The following is a 17555-nucleotide window of genomic DNA, read 5'->3' on the forward strand; positions in this document are numbered from 1 at the left end:
ACATTCTAAAAACATAACATTCCTAAAAATAATTTTTGCAAACAGAAAAAGTGAATTATCCAAAATAGAGATAGGATGAAAAAAAGGCAATGAAAATAACATAACACAAAATAGTGATGTAACCAAAAAAATTTCATTTTGTCTGTGTTTCAGTTCGCATTCCTCCAGTAATATAAAAAGGATTTCACATGTAAGTAATGTAATGTTAAGAGCAACGTATAGGCTTTGTTTCTTGCTGTAATTAAAAAGAAAATAACCAGTCAAGTGCGAGTCAAACTCTCGCACGAAGGGTTCCGTAACATATCCATAAAAACGGCTAGAATATCACGTTTATGGGTGCACTTTTAAATATTTCTTTTTTCTTTTTATTGGTTGCTATAGGTAGTAGCAACAGAATAACATCATAATGTAAAAATTTCAACTGTCTCATGGTTCGAGAGATACAGTCTGGTGACAATCGGTTGGATGGACGGTCGGCGGAAAGCGAAGTCTTATTAATAGGGTCCCGTTTTACCATTTAGGTACGGAACTCTAAAAAGCAATAGTGTCAAAAGGAGAACACACTAAAACAAAAAAGTTTAATATTTATAAAGAAAATCTACCACTCTAATAGTAACAAATAAGCATAACAAAACAAACAGAACGTGAATCCACAAAACCTTAATGTACTTCATATGGCTTTGCCAAAATCAATGGCGTAACAATGGCGTAGAACTGGCATACTGCCAAAACCCTGGAGCCTTGGGCTTTCGAAAACATAGGGTCCTTGAAACTTGTTACTACTTATAATATTTGTAAAATTTTAATTAATAAAAGATACTTTTAGATTTTTAATAATATTCGAGACAAAAATTATTATAGTATTTTTACTAAAATTTGAATCATTCAAATTAGTAATACAGAATAAATGAATAATTGCAGGCACTGGAATAAAATAAGAGCAATAATAATTAACATAAAATCAAAACTAAATAAGTATCTATGTAAACAAATATGAAATTTTTATAAACATACCTTAATATTTTGCAATACAAGAAAACTATTTAGCTAAAACCACTAAAATACTCTAATTTAGCTAAAATCTACTATGCATAACTATGCATAAAAGTACTAAGATTTGGTAAATAAGGAAATACCAAATCAAGCAATACAAAATGCTGCAATTGTAAAGCAGATTAAAATCTATGAGATACGCGCGGACAAACATACACTTATGAAACTTAGTACACATGTATAAATGGCTGGTACAATATGTGATATATACAAAAACTGTGCAATTCTGACAATATTACATAGGAACATACGAGTCAAATTGACAACCTTCTTTTTTTGAAGTTGGTTAGTTATGTTAGAACGCAGACGTCCAGAGTTATTTCATAAAAGTCACCTAAAGCTTAGCAACTGTTTCTTTTCTTTTCATTCTCACACAGAACCTAATACTTTTTATCTAAACTTCTGAAACTTAGTGATAGTAATAAAAAATATTATATTTCAACATTCATCATCATCAATACATATAAATAAAATTTAATATCTGTCTGTGTTTTCAAAATAACTGTTTCAAGTTACCTATAGAGAATCATATAATAAAAAGCTATTTTAAATGTTTTGTCTGTCTGTCTGTTCGTCAGTTCTAATCTCTTGAATAGTAATTCGAAATCGAAATTTAATGTGACTTTCATTAGAAGAAAGAGGCGGCTGTTGAGCAATATATAAATTTTGAAAAACCTTTTTTGCAGCATTTATAATTTAGTAGGTGTATTAAATATTTTAATGATTCCGTAACCTTTGCTATAAAATATTATCTCAATATTCTTACAAGAACGGGAAGCGCTGGGCGTCTGCTAGTGTTTCAATGTAGCGAAAGTACTAGGAATTTAAAACTTTATACTAAAGAATTCTAGGAAATTTACAAAGAAGAAACACTTTAAAGGAATTTTAAAAAGGAAATTTCTTTGATAGAATTTTCCGCAAAGTATTCCGGTTCTTTGAGGGCACGAAATGTTATGTATCTGGCGTATAAAAATGCATTAACAAAATATAAAATACCTACTTACTCTGCATTGAAATTGTTTTTCATTTATCTAGTATTCTATTAATTCGCAAAATTATAACTGTGGTCAGCCATTAAAAATGAATATAACAACTTATATTTGAAATATGTAAGTAATTTTATTTTGATCAACTATCATTGATCGTCGTCATCAACCCATATTCGGCTCACTGCTGAGCTCGAGCCTCCTCTCAGAATGAGAGGGGTTAGGCCAATAGTCCACCACGCTGGCCCAATGCCTATTAGCAGACTTCACACACGCAGAGAATTAAGATAATTCTCTGGTATGCAGGTTTCCTCACGATGTATTCCTTCACCGATTGAGACACGTGATATTTAATTTCTTAAAATGCACACAACTGAAAAGTTGGAGGTGCATGCCCCGGACCGGATTCGAACCCACACCCTCCGGAATCGGAGGCAGAGGTCAAATCCACTGGGCTATCACGGCTCTCACTGCGCTATCACAGCTCTCACTGGGCTATCACAGCTCTCTCTATTATTGATCAGTTAACTGCAAAAAGGATCTATCAATAAGTCTGAGTGATAGTTATTAGCGCGCTTAAAGAAACTTTTAGTTTGGTCTTTCATTTTAGCATATCACATATCGGCAACTGAATTTACGTTCCAGTGACCGATTATTATTGACACAATAACGGGGTAGAATAGACTACATGTTTTTATTCTTCCTAATTCTCGTCTATTCTTTTTTTTTATTCTTTACAAGTTAGCCCTTGACTACAATCTCACCTGATGGTAAGTGATGATGCAGTCTAAGATGGAAGCGGGCTAACTTGTTAGGAGGAGGATGAAAATCCACACCCCTTTCGGTTTCTACACGGCATCGTACCGGAACGCTAAATCGCTTGGCGGTACGTCTTTGCCGGCAGGGTGGTAACTAGCCACGGCCGAAGCCTCCCATCAGCCAAAACATGCACTTACTGTCTAAGTTAGCGCACTACCTCAATGTACTACATCATCACATATCATCAGATAGCACTCGAAATATTTTGTGATTTGCAAAATTTGTAAACATAATTTTTAATAAAAAAAAATACCAATTAAAAGTTTACTTTGAGCAGACTTCTAAAAATTCCATTTCAATGTATTTTTTTTTGCATGAAAAATAAATTTCTAAATTGGATTAAGTAGATTACAGTTATAAAAAGCTTAAAGCATGTTAAAAAGCTTTTATAAAACAGCTGTTAAATCTCTATTAAATTTCAATTTAATTATCGTTCGTTATTCGGCTCACTGCTCAGCTCGAGTCTCCTCTCAGTATGAGAGGGGTTAGGCCAATAGTCCACCACGCTAGCCCAATGCGGATTGGCAGACTTCACACACGCAGAGAATTAGAAAATTCTCTGGTATGCAGGTTTCCTCACGATGTTTTCCTTCACCGTTTGAGACACGTGATATTTAATTTCTTAAAAATATATTGAAAAAAAAGCTTAATAATAATATATTGAAACAAAAGCTTAATGTTTACTAAAATTCACCACCAGTTAAACTTGTTTCAGCGTTCGCGTCCAAAATAAACAGTTCGTCACAATTATTGACTTCCAATTGTTTATAATTTGTCACAAACATTATGTTTATTGTTACTTTCATGTACTTTTGTAACATGTTACATGCCGCTTCGCTCGTCGCTCCGCCCGCATTGGACTCGCGGCCTTATTCAACACGTGTACGTAACTGGAACGCTGATTCGGCAAATCGCACGGGTGCATAGTGACATGGAAATTTACCACACTTCTTCACTTACGCTCGAAGACGTCGTTAGTTTAATTAGTTTGTAATTTTTATATTAATAAATTCATTTTAAGAACCATTAACTCTTTCTTCTGGACACTCCTGCATCGGCGAACGTAAATGGCGCAGTTACGGTAGAATCTCGGGTCGAGTCGTGAGAAATAGTGCCAACTTCGCATCGTCTTTTCACCTCGATAGACTTTCAAGTTTCACCGAGAACGAACGTGTAGCCACGCAGTGAGGATTCCAGAAACAGAATCGAGTCAGCAAGAAAGAATGTTCACGTAAGTACGCTGAATTTTCCAGTGTCCTACATCCTTTATTAAACACCTAAGTAGTAATAGTATTTTTTTTTTAGTAGATTAAATTATTATTCAAAATTTTCCACTCAAGGAAAGAACCAAAACCTAGCGTTAGTAGTAGGCTTAAAGACCAGGACTCTAGGCGTAAAATAGATAATAATATGTCCGACTTAGAGAATATATATAAAGCTCTCCGCTTAGTCCCGGACTTTGACGGGAACCCGAATACTCTAACTAGATTTATTAAATTATGCGACCAGCTCGTCGTGCAGTATGGCAGCGGGCTCGAATTAAATAATTTAGGATTAATTAACGGTATTCTTAATAAGATATCGGGTCCGGCCGCTCGACTGATTAATACGAACGGGATACCTACCGATTGGGCAGGTATTCGCAAAGCGCTTATTAATAACTTTAGTGATCAAAGAAATGAAATAGCGTTATATAATGATTTATCTCTACTCAGTCAGGGTTCTAAAACACCTCAGGAATTTTACGAATCCTGCCAAAACCTTTTTAGTACGATAATGACATATGTATCTTTACACGACACATTGCAAACTACCATAGAAGCTAAGAGAGATTTGTATAAAAAGCTCACCCTTCAGGCCTACCTAAGAGGTCTAAAGGATCCGCTGGGCTCACGCATTAGATGCATGCGCCCTGATACGATCGAAAAAGCTCTCGAGTTTGTCCACGAGGAAACTAATACGATATATTTGCAAAGTAGAAGTAGCCATATGCCAGATAAGAAATTTTCACCGCAAGCACCATTAAATTACAATCATCAGCCTATCCGTAATTTCAATATTCCGTTCAGTAATAACCCTTTACCACATTTTAATAAACCTATGAACTTTAACATGCCCGGTCCGTCTAGACCGCAGCAACAGGGTTATCATGCACCCCCACAATTTAGCCAGTTTAGGTCACCTATGACACGTACGCAGCAAATGTTCAGCGCGCCGCTGCCTGGCAACAACCAGCGTAGCGCAGTGTTCAAATTGCCGCCAAAGCACAATACCTCTACGCCAATGAGCGGTGTCAGCCGCTTCGCTAGCAGACCATTGCCACCGTCCGGCTGGAATTGGGCGAGACAAGGTAATCCACCACCTACTAATTATTTTAAATCTAGAGATGTCAATCTGAATGAATGTTCGAATTATGATGACTATTACAATTACTATCCCGACTGTGACGAATATTACTATGACTCTAACAATGACGTAGATTACTATAACTACCAGCAGTATGACCAATATCCTTATGACTACAACACCCCTCATGACATGACCAACGATTGCAATGCCCAGATTACTGACGAACAACCGCAGACGTCCAACGATCAGGATTTTCAGGGAGTTTCGAAACCCAGCAAATTAAAATAGAACTTAATTTGCAGACTCATAGACAATTACCTTATATACGAATTTCCGATCCACCTTTGAATTTTCTTATAGATACAGGGGCCAATCAGTCTTTTATCAGCCCCGAGGCAGTTGAAAATTATTTTTATAATGTTCCACTAAATTACGATCCGTTTGAAGTTACAAATGTTCACGCTACAACTAAAAATGATTTTTCCATAATTTTACCATGTTTTCCAGAAGTTAATGATAATGACACTATGAAGTTATTCGTGTATAAATTTCACGATCATTTTGACGGTTTAATAGGTATGGATTTACTTACAAAATGGGAAGCTAAATTAGATCTTAAAGAACTAAGCTTAATTACTAAGTTCGCAGTTAATCCAATACAAATGTATAATTCTCGGAATTTAAATCTCTATGAAGATATAATTCCTGCTGAAAGTTCTAAGTTACTTAGGTTACCAATTAATGCATCCGACGGTGATGTATTAATTGAAGAACAGATTGTCTGTAACTGTATAATAAGCGAATGCTTCGCTACAGTTGAAAACTGTCGTGGTATCATTGAAGTCGTGAATCCAACTAAGAACGACATTATATTTTCATTAGATCAAGCTACGCAAGCAACCGTATTCAATGTTGAGTGTGCTCGTACTGAATACTTATCGCCGCGTGCTAAAGATATCATATCGCGAATACGAATGAACCATTTGAATAAAGAGGAAAAAGCTAATTTAACAACTCTTTGCTCAAAGTATGAAGACGTATTTTATGTTGAAGGTGAAGCGTTAACATTCACGAATAAGATTAAACATAGCATTAGAACAACCGACGAAATTCCTATTCACACTAAGAGTTATCGATATCCTTTTGTACATCGTGATGAAGTTCGAAGTCAGATTAGTAAGATGTTAGAACAGGGTATTATAAGACCTTCTGAGTCAGCTTGGAGCTCACCAATTTGGGTTGTACCAAAAAAGGTTGACGCATCTGGAAAAAAGAAATGGCGTCTGGTCGTTGACTTTCGAAAGCTTAACGAAAAGACAATCGACGACAAATACCCCATTCCCAATATTACAGACGTTCTAGACAAGTTAGGCAAATGTCAGTACTTTACCACCCTTGACCTTGCATCTGGATTTTACCAAGTGGAATTGAATCCTTCAGATATCCCAAAATCAGGCTTCCAAGTCGAAAATGGAAAATTTGAGTTCTTAAGAATGCCAATGGGATTGAAGAATTCCCCCTCTACTTTCCAACGCGTTATGGATAATGTTCTTAGAGGACTTCAAAACGTTATTTGTCTGGTATACTTGGACGACATAATTGTCTTCAGTACAAGTCTCCAGGAGCACATGGTTAACCTGGAAAAGGTATTCCAAAGATTGCGAGAGTCTAACTTTAAAATTCAATTAGACAAGTCTGAGTTCTTAAAACTCGAGACGGCTTATTTAGGACATATTATAAGTAGTGAAGGTATAAAACCTAACCCAGATAAAATTGCTGCTATTCAAAAGTATCCTATGCCTAAGACCCCCAAGGAAATAAAACAGTTCCTAGGACTCTTAGGGTATTATCGAAAATTCATACCTGATTTTGCTCGAATCACCAAACCAATGACAAAGTGTCTTAAAAAAGGAACTAAAATTACTTTTGATTCTAATTACGTTAATAGTTTTGAAAAGTGTAAAACTCTACTTACTAATGATCCCATCCTTAAATACCCAGACTTTGACAAGGACTTTCTGACTACAGACGCATCGAATTTTGCAATAGGTGCAATACTCTCACAAGGGACAATTGGTTCCGACAAACCTATATCGTACGCTTCACGTACGTTGAATGATAGCGAAATAAATTACAGCACTATAGAAAAAGAATTATTAGCAATAGTATGGGCAACGAAATACTTTCGACCTTATCTTTTCGGTAGAAAATTCAAGATAGTAACTGATCATAAACCTTTGCAGTGGGTTATGAACCTTAAGGAACCGAACTCAAGACTTACGAGATGGCGACTGAAATTAAGCGAATATGATTTTACTGTAATTTATAAAAAAGGTAAGAATAACACTAATGCAGATGCACTATCACGCATTGAGATCTGTAACGAAGAAGTTAGTTCAATAGTAGCGAACCCCACCGAACGACCACCATCCTTAAATGACTCTGAAACCCTTACAGCACATACGGCAGACGAGAATCCTATACTTGAAATTCCTATAACGGACGATCCCTTAAATAAATTCCCTCGACAATTGTGTTTGAATATTGTAGGTGACATAAAAAAACGTACAACTGTGACTAAACCTTTTGACACTCATACTCGAACATCTGTTCAGTTATCTAGGTCAAATTTGGTGGAAGATCTTGTGAACGCAATCAAAGAATACGTGCAACCTAAAATTAAAACAGCCCTTTCTATAAATCCACCCCTTGCAATGTATGATATTATTCCAATTATACAGGATAACTTCAGAAGTTCGTCAATGAATTTAGTTTTGGCAAAAAAGGAGCTTGAGAACGTTAAAGAATTTTTAAAACAGCAAGACATCATTCGTCACTATCACGAAGGTAAAACGAACCATCGTGGTATAAACGAATGTTACCTATCTCTTTCCGCTAGATATTACTGGCCTAAGATGAAAGACCACATAAGTAAATTTATCAATGATTGTTCAATTTGTGGGCAAGCCAAGTACGATAGAAATCCAATAAGACCCCAACTTCAGTTAGTACCACCTGCAACTAGGCCTTTCGAAATAGTGCATATGGATAGTTTTACGGCGCAAAGTGAAAAATACGTAACTTTTATCGATGTATTTTCGAAATATGGTCAAGCATACTTACTTAGAGATGGCACAGCGGTTAGTGTTATACAAGCTCTGTTAACTTTTAGTACTCATCATAATTTACCTCTTACTATAATTACAGACCAAGGTACAGAATTCACTAATCAGATCTTCTCAGAATTTTGCAAAGTACATAAAATTACACATCATAAGACTTTAGCTCACTCTCCGAATGCTAACGGTAATATTGAACGTTTTCATTCGACAATATTAGAACATCTCCGCATTTTGAAATTACAGCACAAAGATGAATCCGTAATTAACTTAATGCCATATGCTATACTTGCATATAATAGTTCAGTTCATAGTTTTACTAAATGCAAACCATACGATATTATATTGGGACATACTGACCCTAGGGACCCAACTGACATTGACTTGACCCCACATTTACTCCAACAGTATATAGAAAACCATAAGAATAAAATGACGCAAGTTTATGACATAATCAATGACTCATCTTTAGCAAATCGATCCGCACTCATGGAAAATCGCAATAAAACTCGCGAACCCGAAGTTGAATATCAACCCGAGCAGCAAGTATTCATTAATAACCCTTACGCTAGTAGATCGAAACTTGCACCTCGTTTCACACATGATACCGTATTGGCTAACTCACCCATTCACATATACACTTCTAGGAAAAAGGGGCCTGTAGCTAAAGCTCGACTAAAACGTACCCCTAAAACGACCAAATTGTTACAGAATACTCGTGATGCTGCCCTTCGTTCAGACCATGGGACACGAGATAAAACTTGAAAGACTAGAAGATGGACCAGGACTTTTACCTTTCAAACTGGGACCAATGAGACTTACAACTGACCATCATATACTTTTACAATACGTAGACCTGACCGACATTCAGACCAATATCAATTTAATAGAAACTCAACTGACTAATATTAAAGACAAACTGGACAATGATACATACGCATTATATGAATTTCAGATTGATCATCTTGCAACTAAATTAGATAAAGCCACATCCCGCTTGTTAACTTTTCAGCCTAATCGTTCTAAAAGAGGTTTAATAGATGGTTTAGGCTCAGTAATAAAAAGTATTACAGGTAATCTAGACTATAAAGATGCTTTAAAGTACGAAAACGCTATTCAAGTTCTTAAAGAAAATCAGAATAAAATGATATCTGAACAAAATCGTCATAATAAAGAGCTGATGAACGAACATACATCTATTTTAACGAAACTTGTTAATAACCAGGTTCAATTAAATGAAAGCATGCATGTTCTACTTAATTCTAACAAATATAGAACATATTCTCTGTTGAAATTCGCTAAATTCGGACAAGTTCTTTCAATTATTAATGATAATTTAGATAGTTTATTAGATGAGATAAGTAGGTTAGAAAACGCATTAGCATTTTGCAGTGAATCGCGCACTCATCATTCAATGCTTAGTATAGATATGATAAATAGTACTTTAGTTAGAATTAAAGCTCTATATAGTAGGGATCAAATATTAGATTTAGACTTTAGAAATTATTATGACGTCGTAAAATCAGGTTCATACTTTAGTGGAAATCGCATAGTTTTCATATTTAAATTTCCAATAGTATCTCCACTTACCTTTTTCCTATACAAATTAGTCGTAGTACCAAATAAGTTTAATCAGGTTATTATTCCTCCTTTTCCTTACCTTGCCTTAACTGGAAATATTCACGTGTACATTGAGGCTGAATGCCCGAAGGTAGAAACACAGTTTATCTGTGAGAAAGAAATCAATCATCAACTGAGATCCACTCCAGACTGCATCAGCAATATAATCGAAGGAAAACCGACGGACACCTGCAAGAAAATCATCATCAACCTGACGAGGCCAGCAATGGAAAAATTGGACGATCGTCACTACGCAGTTGTATTCTCAAACCCAACTCGAATACGACTTACCTGTGAAAGAGATGAACTTAACACTGTATCCGGAAGTTTCTTAGCTACCATACCACACAACTGTGTACTTCACACAGATGAATTCACCTTAGCCAATGTTAACGACCGAATAAGAGGACATCCGCTAAAGATAGCTAACTTTACTGTCAAACCTGAAGAGGATCCTGCTATTCCACTCTTGAATATTAACTCGATAGATTTGAAGAAACTTCATGAAGTCCAAGATAGAGCAAATTCGCAAGAACCCATCCAAATTCAAGAAACTTCGATATTGTACCACACAACCATTCCATTCTACGGATTGCTACTGGGAGCGCTGATACTTACCTGCATATTAACATCTCTATCATACTACCGCCGAACAAGAGGCAAGCCTAAGATAGAAACATTTCACGTCTACACTGAACCGAAGACATCCGAAGATCGTCAGAAGCAAGAAGCATCCCACGAACAACTGTCAGCAACTTTTCCCTTAAACTTCAAGAAATAGTTGCTGATTCGAAGGGGGAGGTGTTACATGCCGCTTCGCTCGTCGCTCCGCCCGCATTGGACTCGCGGCCTTATTCAACACGTGTACGTAACTGGAACGCTGATTCGGCAAATCGCACGGGTGCATAGTGACATGGAAATTTACCACACTTCTTCACTTACGCTCGAAGACGTCGTTAGTTTAATTAGTTTGTAATTTTTATATTAATAAATTCATTTTAAGAACCATTAACTCTTTCTTCTGGACACTCCTGCATCGGCGAACGTAAATAACAAGTATGTTTATAAACGGAAGTTTTTGTACTTTAGTGCCAGGAACCGCGGTGGTTCGGGATGTACTCTTGCTTTACGACTGTAGGAAGATTTGGGCCGACGGGCGGCGGATCGAAGTGGTGACGTCATCCGCATTCCTTCAGAACCTACGTAATATGGAAGTGGAGCTTAATGGTGTTTCTGTGGTGTTATGTCCTTGTCCTTGCGTTACGTTTCATATTATGCTGATTTAGTACTTGAAAGAATTTCTTTTAAGTATGGACCTACAACATAATGACGTCACCCAGACTCGAAAATGCGAAGCATAGTAATAGGCTAGTTGGCACTTTTTTAATAGCTTATTAAGCTTAAATTGTTCATTATCGTTCTACTAAATTGAAAAAAAAGACAGACATGATTGGGTACTTGAAAATTTTAGTTTTTAAATATGCTTTTGATAATACTAGCCAAAACGCCTGTCGGCCATAAAGGTCTATATTTCAATTGTTTCATGACGTCACTATTATAAATCCCTTACAAACGGAGCGTTTGTCAAAAATATTAGTTTGACGTCACAAAATAGACGACAGCGTTTTTGACGTTTGAAAAGTTTCAAAAAATACGTGATATTTAAATTAAGTTTTTTATGAAATCCTTAACTTTTATTAATTGACATCGATATATTTGGGACCCTTATTCCATGTACTACACAAATTAATATTGTTTATATTAAATTTGATATGAGTGAACTACCCTATTGCACATTATCTGTTTTAAGATCTTTATTTTCTCAAAAGAGTTACATAAAATTCGCATACATGAGAGAATACCAAGGTAATTATTCACTTGTGTACATACTAATTAGACTTAAATCCTACATACAAAAAATCAAAATAAATAATTGCTAAAAAAATGCGGGTAGATTTTAAATTACATGTTTGTAACCTACTTCTTACCTAGTATACTTGACTAGTTTTAATAAAACAAAGATTATAGCTTACTGGATGCGGCATGTGTTACAATGACATGTTATTCAATAAATAAAATTGAATCAACATCTCCTGAAGATAGTCCGGTTTTGGTGTGTACATACTCGTAGATGATTTCTGTCGGATTTGGGTGACGTTGTATTGAGTTATGAGGATGTACCGGTTTCACTATGAAACGTATCTAAAGAATTTTAGTCGCATCTGGGAAACGCTGTCGCTTGAATTCGTCGTTTTTCGCGGAAAAGTAATCGGTCCGAGAGGAGACTTGTGTTCAACAGTGAGCCGAATGCAAGCTGTTAATGATGAATAGGAAAGTTGGTGTCTACAACAGTTAGTAGGTCGAATGAATGACGTCACCGAGCCTACGAAAACTTGCCTCTGAATATTTGGCATCTTTTTGCATGGGCGCCTCGCTGATTTATTGTTATTTTATACGTAATAACGTGGAACTGAGGCCTGAGGGGCGGGGGCGGACAAGTGACGTCACACTACGAAGCTCTATATTAGAATACAAAGGGACATTTTCATAGAACGACGATTATATAGGTATACTAGCTACACAAAAATATTAAAACCTTGATATGAAAATAAGGTAGATAGATACGCATAGTAAGACGGCTTGATTTTCTCTGCAAAGTGAAAAAAAAAAGTGTGTTGCCGTTAGGTGCACAATGTTTTTCCACTGAATCACATTAATAATTCGCATCAAATTGAGCATCTGCTGGTTGGCTTTCGGCTCACTATTGAGCACGAGTCTCCTCTCATAATGAGAGGAGTTAAGCTATTAGTCCACCATGCTGGCCCAATACGGATTGGCAGACTTCACACACGTAGAGAATTAAGAAAATTCACAGATATCACGATGTTTCTCCTTCACAGATTTAATTTCTAAAAATGCACATAACTGAAAAGTTGGAGGTTCATACCCCGGGCCCTAGGTTACAGCTCCGTTATCCGTTAATTGTTACTAAAAAAATCTCGAGCAACTTTTCATTAATCATCGTTACCAAAGATTTCATAATATTAGATTTGATTTATCTTAATTAAGGCTATTACCGTATCATTTCACCGCGGCTAGTTGCCTCGACTGGTGACAGAAGGGCTGGCTCATTTTTTGCGCAAAGGATCAGCCTGGCTGTCCAGCGCGGAAATGCAGCCAGTATTCTTGCCACCCTTCCACGTGGGCATGATTTGTATAGTTATTAGGATAAGTTAGCTTAAGTTCCTTATTGTATTCTTTCTCAATAAAAAAAAAAATAAATTAGGCTTAATTTGATTGTGTTTCATAGTAAACAATGAAAGTTATTTAATCAAATAATACCTAAATATTCTCATTATCAACCCATATTCGGCTCACTGCTGAGTGAGAGGGGTTAGGCCAATAGTCCACCACGCTGGCCCAATGCGGATGCCGGAAAATGCACACAACTGAAAAGTTGGAGGTGCATGCCCCGGACCGGATTCGAACTCACACCCTCCGGAATCGGAGGCTGATGTCATTTCCTTTGGGCTATCACGCAAAATATTGTCTACAATGTTTTAAATAAATGTCGAGTTGTGTGTTCAGGATGTGTAAAAACTATATAATATACACATTAATATATAATGTAAGTAAACACGAAATTGTGTATTTGTGCTCTAAGTGGAGTAAATAAATTCGGATCACTTTCTGCGGTGATTTTGTTGGCACGTAACATATCTAATAGTGTAAAATCGTTAATTATTGTTACAATAAAACATGGCAGATGTATATAAACAATAGTAGACGCCGCGCGGTTTCACCCGCGTGGTTTCCGTTCCCGTAGGAATACAGAGTTAAAATATAGCCTATAGCCTTCTTCGATAAATGGGCTATCTAACACTGAAAGAATTTTTCAAATCGGACCAGTAATTCCTGAGATTAGAGCGTTCCATCAAACAAACAAACAAACTCTTCAGCTTAAGTATATACGAGTATATGAACATTGCAGAACAAATGTAACTCCACCGACTCAAATCAAATCAATGTAATGTTTGTATTATTGATTCTCTGCCAAAAGCTGAGTAAACGCGGCCTCTTGCAGTATCGATTGCGTCTATCATAAAGTACAATCTTAAATTCAATTTGAATTCATTTATATCAAAAGACTGAATTTACTTACGATTTTAAAGTTTGCATTTGTCATGGCAAATTTTAATAGTATAAGCATTTTTAAATAAAAATATTTCTAAAGATTAGGTATACTCACAGCACGTGCTCAAGACTTTGGGTACCTATCTGGTGATCGGATACCAAAAATATAAATAGTGATGTCTCTTAAGATATAATCTATGCATCTGGTGAGCCAACAAGATTTATTTGGCCTAATAAGCCTCGAAGAGACGTGATATGAACTCTGTCTTCAATTCGGAGGGCGTATGATTCGAATCCGGTGCTAGGCACCTAATACTTTTTTTAAGATAATAAATATCACTTTTTTTTTAAGATAATAAATATCACGTGTCGAAATGGTGAAGGAAACACAGATATACTAAAAGCGTTTTTAGCGATGTCTGTTCTATGAGAAAAAACAACATCGTGAGGAAACCTGCATACCTGAGAATTTTCTCAATTCTTTATGTGTGTGAAGTCTGCCAATCCGCATTTTGTCAGCATGGTGGACTAAAGCCTCACCCCTCTCATTCTAAGAACGAATACTTTTTTATATCCACACGGTTTTTTGGATGAATTCAAAATTGTATATTCTTAACGTGCTGCCTTGTCACTTGGCACCTCGCCTATAGGTGAGACGGCGTATCCTGTGCCTCTTGCTTAATTTTATATTTTTTTCATTAATTCAGTATTATAGCTTTTTGGAATATAAATGATTAGTATAGAAATACAAATTAAGCCGCTAAACAAATAAATCTACAATAAAAAATGCTAATATATATAAAGTATTCATAAACTCACAATAAGTAACCAAAGCGTGGTCATGTCCTTAATTTATAAGTGATCTGATAAAATGACCTCCTCGAGTTCTCTGACCGGCGCAGGCCGTACTATATAATTGGATGCCGATACTCCCCTGACACAGCCTTGTGTAGGATTACGAGAGAAAAACTAAATAACTAAGGCTTAGTTTCCAATACGCCGGTCCGGACGGATAAGTGTTTAGTTTTTGGATCTGAGTTTGAAAATTTTTTTTTGAAAATATTTTTCGAGTAATCATAAGAAAACCACAATGGGTTTTTTTTTTAATCTACGGACGTGGAAAAAATTTTTTCGACTCAACCTCCATATGGACCGGATAGCTTGTTTATTCAGATTTAATTTCGTTTTTTTTAAATCTCGATACGAGCATTTCTCGCTTTGATTACGAAAATTAAGAATTTCGCTCTGAAAATGTCATAATTTTTATCAAAAATGAAAAAAAATTTTTTTTTTAATTTTTCTCTCAATTCTTAGTGACTTGAAAAATTAAAGAAAAAAAAAATTATGACATTTTCAGAGCGAAATTCTTGCTCCTTTAATTTTTTAAAAAATTCGATCAAGTGGGAAAAAAAAACGGTTGGCTGGATTGAATTGAAACTTTGTAGGGTTTTTGTGGGTATATTGAACAGTAAAAGGCACGCAATATTTTTGATTGGGCGCTTGATTTTCCAAAAAACGACAAAAAGCCCTTTTTTGGATGCTTTTTCAAATTCATGTAATGATAGAAAAGAAATTTTTTTTCAAAATTCAATTGCCAATCCTTGTAGAGAATTTATTCAAGTTTTTAAAACCAACCTCAAAATTTCTGTGCGATCATTGGTTGCTGAGATATTGGTAATCAAAGACAAAATGATCTTTTTCCATTCAAACATCGATATCTCAGCGAGAAATGCTCGTATCGAGATTTAAAAAAAACTAAATTAAATCTGAATAAACAAGCTATCCGGTCCATATGGAGGTTGAGTCGAAAAAATTTTTTCCACGTCCGTAGATTAAAAAAAAAAAACCCAAAAAAATTTCGAAAATTTTTTTTTCGTTGGTTTTCTTATGATTACTCGAAAAATATTTTCAAAAACAAATTTTCAAACTCAGATCCAAAAACTAAACACTTAGAGCTACAATTTGCTTTTTATTTTTTTGCTGTACGACCATTTTTGTATAAGTTACAGCCTGTTGAATATCCCCCAAAAATTTGGATTTTTTTTCTGCTCCCTTAATTTTTGTGCATAGTATATAATAACTAAGAGTTACTTTAATATAGAAACAAATCCATTGGTTAGATTATAAATGCGGAAGCCTGTCTTACACCTTTTCACACTAAAACCGCAGGGATATATTAATGTAAGATGTATACCTACTCTAGTATATGTATCCTCAGCTGTGGTATCTAAAAAGGACTTTATATTCCATTAGATTATTATCATAATAGTCACCTAAAGCGAGTAATTAAGCTAATTGCAGCGCAGCATTATCATATACAACTTTAGTAGGGTGACCACATCACACTGAAAGCTTAGTACAAGTATACATGTGTGTGAGATATGTAGTAAATCGGTTGCAAGTCGCGTATGTCTACAAAATTATTCTAAACAAATTTCCATAAGGTTTTCACCTTATCATCGGACATGTTTTAAACTCCAGATTATACAACAACGTATAATGGGTTTTTCGTTAATAAAATGCATATTTTTCTGCTTTAGACAATAATGCAACGAACATAGATGAACGCCTGGACTTAAACCATGCAATACGAATATAATGTTGAATGTGATAGTACATTTAAAAGCTACTGAACCAATCATGGAATTTTGTAGACAAGTTGATAAAGCAAAGAAAACTCATAGGGGTACTTTTCATCTAGAAAAATGAATATGTTTCCGTGAAATAGAAATTTTTAGACGAAGTGAGCAGCGGATAAAACTTAGTTTGTACCAATATAACAATCAATACTTCCAAAAAATATACATAGAATTGATATTCATTAACGATAGGTCGCGTGATCAACCTATCAATCGGATTTGTCATTTTCATATATAATTTTATTGTTTTTTAAACGTTAGCGATTGCAGAAAGAGAATTAATATGTAAAATTGCTATACCGGTATCTCATAGTCTGAAGTCACATATACCAACTTCTAGATATTATACCAGACATAATTCCTGCGCAATCAAGCAAGTGCGTGGTGCTCCTACGATGTTTCCACGGAGCCATTATCGCTGGCTCGCTCATTAAACGCGCTGACAGCAGAAACAAACCAGACGCTCGCTGAATACGCCCCACACGGAAATAGCCCAAATAGCCCGCTGTTCAAACAACGGTAAATCTGACAGCGAATTCTGATGCACGACTCATACAAACAAACTGTGTTGTAAAAGTCTTTGAACACAATAGACATTGCGAAATTAGATTTGCAAACAAAACAGGCTGAAGTATCCGAATTAAACTTTACAATTGACCATTGTCTAGTCCACTTCGCATGAGGGTGTTCTGGATTTGGAATGAAACATAATTTCTTTTTTTTATTAAATATATGGAAAGAACAAATTTCTGGATATTTCGGTCTTAAGACTGGTCATCTAAGGAAGAGATTCTTGAAATGTTTAATTCTTACTCCTAACTGTAGTAACTGCCGTT

The sequence above is a fragment of the Bicyclus anynana genome, chromosome 3 (assembly GCF_947172395.1).
Source record: "Bicyclus anynana chromosome 3, ilBicAnyn1.1, whole genome shotgun sequence".
NCBI classification, from domain to species: Eukaryota; Metazoa; Arthropoda; class Insecta; order Lepidoptera; family Nymphalidae; genus Bicyclus; species Bicyclus anynana.